The sequence below is a fragment of the Nyctereutes procyonoides genome, unplaced genomic scaffold (assembly GCF_905146905.1).
Source record: "Nyctereutes procyonoides isolate TBG_1078 unplaced genomic scaffold, NYPRO_anot_genome, whole genome shotgun sequence".
NCBI lineage: Eukaryota > Metazoa > Chordata > Mammalia > Carnivora > Canidae > Nyctereutes > Nyctereutes procyonoides.
Window position 1 is genome coordinate 14,371,361 of NW_026575147.1, and position 5,956 is coordinate 14,377,316.

The following is a 5,956-nucleotide window of genomic DNA, read 5'->3' on the forward strand; positions in this document are numbered from 1 at the left end:
AAACCAGCCTCATGGTTTTTTGGTTTTTTTTTTTTTTCTTTTAGCATCTGCTAGGGACCTCCCTTCTTCCTTTCCAGCAGCTGCCTCCTCCTCTGTCCTCATCCCACATCTTTAGTGCCCAGTCAGCAGCTGCAGGAGGCCCCCTCTCCCTCCACCCCTGGCCATCCCTGACCTTGCTGTGTAGGCATCTGTGCCTCATTTCTGCCTCCGAATGTTTTCCCCAGGTCGGAGGTCAGTCTGGCATTGAGCCACGGCGGAGTCCCAGCTGGAGCAAAACCATCCTGGAGTGAGGATCCGATCAAGTCTGGACTCGTCCCTCTGGCAGGGCAGGAGGCGAGTGGCAGGAAGGCCTGTGGGGCTTGGGGGAAAGAGGGGAGAGCCAGTCACGAGTAGTCTTCATCCCTTGCACTGGCTCACTGGCAGAGAGGAGGTGCAGTGTGAACAGAAACACAGCATCTGTCTCCAGACTTGTGTCCATCCTAACAGATGGAGCTTGTAGGGGCTGCATGCATGTGGGAAGTGAGAGCCAGGCTTTCACCGGGACAGGGTAGCAGGGCCCAGAGGAGATGTGTGGGGGGTGGCTGGCATGTGACACTGGGCATCCACAGGAGACGGCACCAGCTGTGGCATCTGCAGTAGCTGACACCTCGACTGCCAGCCCTGTGGCCTCAGCAGCAGGCACCCCCCTGTCCTTGGTAGAAATCACCAACCTTTCTGTGGTGGGCAGTCAGCCTGCAGCTAGCATGGCGGGGCTTCCCTCTTGCCAGCCTGCTGAGCTGCAAGAAGCCCTCGTATGCCAGATAACCCCCCCTCCCCGAGGCTTCCCAGAAAAACCCAGGAAAGATCTGCAGGACCAGGTTGTGGTCAAGCCAGAGAAATCCTATGATTTTCAGGGTTTTTGCCCAAACTGATGTGGCTTAGGGAAAATGGCTTATCCACAATACAATCATGAGAACTAATATTTATTGAGTGCACGCTCTGGGCCAGGAAGCTTTCCAAGCACTATACATATACTAACGTAGGCCAACGTTCGCCTATGGCATGGACATCATTCTTATCTCTCTCTCTTTTTTTTTTTTCTTCTTATCTCTCTCTGACAGGTGAGACCAGTATATGCTCAAGGTCATATGGCTAGAGAGTGGCCAAGGGTCTCCAGCCGGACAGTTAAAGCCAGCAGACATGCTCTGGCCTCTCAGAGTGAGATCTGCACGTTCATTAAAAGGCACAAACCTCTTGTCTTCATCAGACCATCTTCATTTTCTTCAAAGTGCTTAGGAAGTTTTCAAACACCAATATCTTTATATAAATAACATCATGAAGAACATGCTCAAATGGAAAAGAAAAAGCAGTGACTGCTAAAATTGCTCCTTTGATTTTATACATACAGGAACTCATGCGTTTCACAGAGTGAACATTTAATTCTGTATTCTGTGGGCTTTTTCATGTAATGTTATAAGGGTATTTTCGTCATATTTTCTTACTAATTTCGTAGTTTCTTACTATCTTAATTGCTACGTAGCATGCCTTCAAGTTGATGTACCAAAATTCACTTAGCCAGTCCCCAGTTTTGGACCTTTAGATTATTTCCAGCATGTGACCATTTCAAAAGGGAAAGACAAAAACAGAACAATCTTTGCTCCCATTTTTTTCCTTTTATTGAACATGTTAAACTGTGTTTAGACAGAGGAAAGGCATTTAATCTGGGCAATTGGAGCCATTCTGATAACCTTTGGCCTGCTCTCAAGATTTATACTCAAAAGTTAGAAATGTGTGAGCTGGATTTCATAGGTGCTCTTCTTTACCGAAGGATTTGGAAGATGCAAAAGAGTGACTAGAATAATGCTCAAAAGTTAGAAATGTGTGAGCTGGATTTCATAGGTGCTCTTCTTTACCGAAGGATTTGGAAGATGCAAAAGAGTGACTAGAATAATGCTCATTCTGGAACGGAACATTGCCGCCGAAATGTCAGTAGTGGTGTGTGTACCAGAGACCAGCAGGTCTTGCAGGAGTGACATTTTTAACTTGGTAACAGATGGCCCACGAGCCAAAGCTCAAAAGGTCAGGGCTCCTTCAGCCAACGGGACACAGGCATATGATTCAACTGCTCCCCATAAGCTGAAGAACTGCTACCGTCCACTTGCCAAAGGCCACAATGCCTTGTGTGAATATGCAGGAGACGTGAATTATTTCTGCTCCTCTAACCTACCTAATCTCTGCTATTTCATTTTTCCAGCCTCAGGTCGAGGTTTTTTAAAACTCTGAATCACCACCAACTGCATTCCCAACTCCATCTGGGCTCAGCTCCTCTGGACTGATGGGAAAACCTCACGGTCTAGTGTATGTTTAGACCAGATGGAATTCTGCTTAAACCCTGGTAAAAATGATCCATCTCAAAAAAAAAAAAAAAAAAAAAAAAAAAAAAAGAAAGAAAGAAAGAAAAAAGATCCATCTCCCCATAGCTATTTATTTTTATTTTATATTTTATATTTTTTTAAGACTTATTCATTTGGGGTGACTGGGTGGCTCAGTCAGTTAAGTGTCTGCCTTCGGTTCATGTCGTAATCTCAGGGTCCTGGGATCAAGACCCATGTTGGGCTCCCTGCTTAGTGGGGTGTCTGCTTCTCCCTCTCCCTCTGCCCTTCCCCACCTCCACCCCACTTGTGCTCTCACTTGAGTGCGCTCTCACACACTCTCTCTCTCTCTTCCTCAAATAATGTGTGCATGTGAGAACAGGGGTGGGGTGATGTGTGGGGGAGGGGCAGAGAGAAAGAAAGAGAGAGAGAGAGAGAGAGACTCTCAAGCAGACTCCCTGCTGAGCACAGAGCCCAATGCAGAGCTCGATCCCACAACAGTGAGATCATGACGTGAGTCGAAAACAAGAGTTGGACACCCAACCAGCTTAGCCACCCATGTGCCCCTCCATATCTCCATATCTTTAAAGGCATCTCACTGGCCTCACCCCAGTCCTAGCCCTGCCCTAAAATCATAGCAAGGTGCTGGCTTGATGTTTTCTACCCTTCAGAAGCTCACCTCCCCAATAGATTCTAATTAAACGTGACATGTTAAAAAAAAAAAAGGCACCTCCACTTAAAGGTAGCAATAATGGAAGGGGATAGGCTGACAGCCTTCCCATGCCCCTTTTGCAAGTATAAGCCTGGGTACTCCAACTGACTGGCCAGGGCTTTTAGTATAGACAACCCAAAGCCTGACTTCCAGCGGACTGGTACTCGTGGGTTTAAGCCTGCTGAGAGAATTAACATTCAACAGCTGTGAGTATTCACGCTGCTGAATGCATATTACACAATATTATCAGACATTCTCCTACGCAGAGCAGTACTATTGGCCCACTGGGTGATTCATGGGGTTCCAACACCAGCCGCCAGCGGAAGAGACCTATCAAGATTTTGGTGATGAGAGAAATTATAGCACATGGCAACAGAGGAAGATAGACCAGATACCTTCTCAGGATGGATCAAGAAAAAGCTTTGACAGAATGAGATACGATTTTTCCTTTATTTGAAACGTTGTAGGTCTAGAAACTCACTGCAATTTGTTCTGTGTGTGGAACAACCCAATGAGTATTCCCACCTGAGCAGCTGGGAATGAAGCGATGTGAAGAGCATGGGGGGGAGGGGGCAGCCAGGTGAGTTCACATTTGAATAAGAGGTTCTCTTGGTAACAAAACCAGGGAGAAGGCTAGGGCTGGCCCAGGTCCCACAGATAACAAGCCCTTCTTCCTGAGTCTCAACTAGCTTGTATTTTCCTTATATGCCACCTTGACTATGTCTGTCCCCAGAGCAAGAAGCTTTCCCCATATCTGAGCCAGTAGGGTAGCATGCGTGTGCATTGATCAGTTGGGGTACGGAGAACATACTAGATCATGTTTGATAATTATTTGGCCTCTGCCACGGTTTCTAGTCTCGAGTAGGTTGTATAATGTAAATCGTATGTTAATACAGTGGTGATGAGTATTCATTTCAATGAGGGGTGCTCCAAAGGTGTCACACTAACAGGCTGCATGATCAAAAAGGTTTGGAAGTGACTGGTCTGAGCAAGCAGAACCGCCTTAGCCTGCTGCACAAGGTCCCCTGTTCTACCTCCTGCCCCGCTGTTTCACTCCCCAGTGCACCCACTGCAGTAAAGTGGATCCAATCATCCAAGATTCCTGAGTTGCATGCCTGTTTTTGTTTTTAACACTTTCTTGCTTTTGTGGCTTGGCTGGTCGAACACCCACAAATGAGGTCGTGTTTGCTGGGATACATTGAGCCTCCAACCACTTTACCAGTAGAGATTCCAGTCCTTTCTAGGATACAACATCCTAAATAGGCTCCCCAAGAGAAACTAAGATGCTTGTAATTCTGAACGAAGCAGAGCCCATTGTTGTCTGGAGAGGTGGTGACTCAGATATAATCAACTCTCACGGACAAATGCTCTAGTTGCTGCCTCCCCCACTCCCAGCTGCTCCCCGTGCTTGGTAGACCGCAGAGCATCCACATCAGAGGAATTATTACTGGCCATGTACCTCGCCACACCAGCCTTGGAGATAAGATATTGGCATCACAAAGTAAAACTAATTCCAGGAGGTACAATATGGGGATCCAGAAAACATTCCGCTCCTTCAGTTCGCGCAGTCAGAGGTCTTCCCTGGGGCCAAGGGTGCCACGTGCGTTCCTGTAGCAGGTACACTGTACAATGGTGCTTGGTGGGGCAGTAGTTCAAGCCTTCAAACTGCTACCTTTTCCCAAGGTACCTCCTGTCAGACAGCATTTTCCAAACATGGCAGCCTTGATATCTCCTATGCATCCTGTTCTTCTGGCAACGTGACACAGACACTCCTCCCACCTACTGTTAAGGCCCAAATCCCCTCCCTTTAAACACGGATAGGTCTTTGTGATTGCTTTCATCAACAGAAATGATGTGCAACCTCTGAAGCTAGGTCATAAAAATGTCATGCCCTGGGCAGCCCGGGTGGCTCAGCGGTTTAGCGTCGCCTTCAGCCCAGGGCCTGATCCTGGAGACCTGGGATGGAGTCCCACGTCGGGCTCCCTGCATGGAGCCTGCTTCTCTCTCTGCCTGTGTCTCTGCCTCTCTCTCTCTCTCTCTCTCTCTGTGTGTGTGTGTGTGTGTCTCTCATGAATAAATAAATAAAATATTTAAAAAATAATGTCATGCCCTTCTACAAGGTCTCCCCAGATACTTCATCATCTGTGGCACCTGCCACAGTATGCTGTGTGACTGTGGGCAAGCTGCCTAAACTCCAGGAACCTTCATTTCCCCATCCATAGAATGGGGATAAGACTAACACTTGGTACATGAGGATGAAATCAGGCAACCCATGCAAGTGCTCGGTGTGATGCCTGGCATATAGTAAGCACTCATGGTTAGCAATTATTTCTATCACCACCTGCCATTTGGTAAGTGGCCAACTAACATCTGTCCACTAATTAATCAAATTGTGCTATACACAGACTGAAAAGAAGACAAAGATCCAATCTGTATCCAAAGACATGTTAGGCTCTTTGTGTCCTGGCTCTGTGAACACCTCTGGCCTCAAGCCTGGGCACCAGCAGCCCTGTGCATACTACCAACATGGCATTCCACCACTGGGCCTCCTTCCCCCAGGCTTCTCTGCCTCTTCCCTCAAACTCCATGTTGACTTTTAGCCTTGGCTTTTGAAGGTTCCTTTTCCTAAGGGATTCCCTTCAGCTCCTCATTTCCCGTTCAACTAGTTTTCACCAGTACTTCAGTTCTCAGCATTGAGGGCACCTTGTTAGAAGATCTTCCTGTCTTTGAGATTCGATCAAGTCTCTCTGCTTACCCTGGTGTACAGTCCGTCACCGTCCGGCAATTGCTTGCTGATTTCTCCATCTCCCACAGCACCTGAAAGCTCTGGGAGGGCAAGATTGGTGTCCTGTTCACCAGTGCATCCTCCCTGCTGAGGAGTGCCCAACCGGTA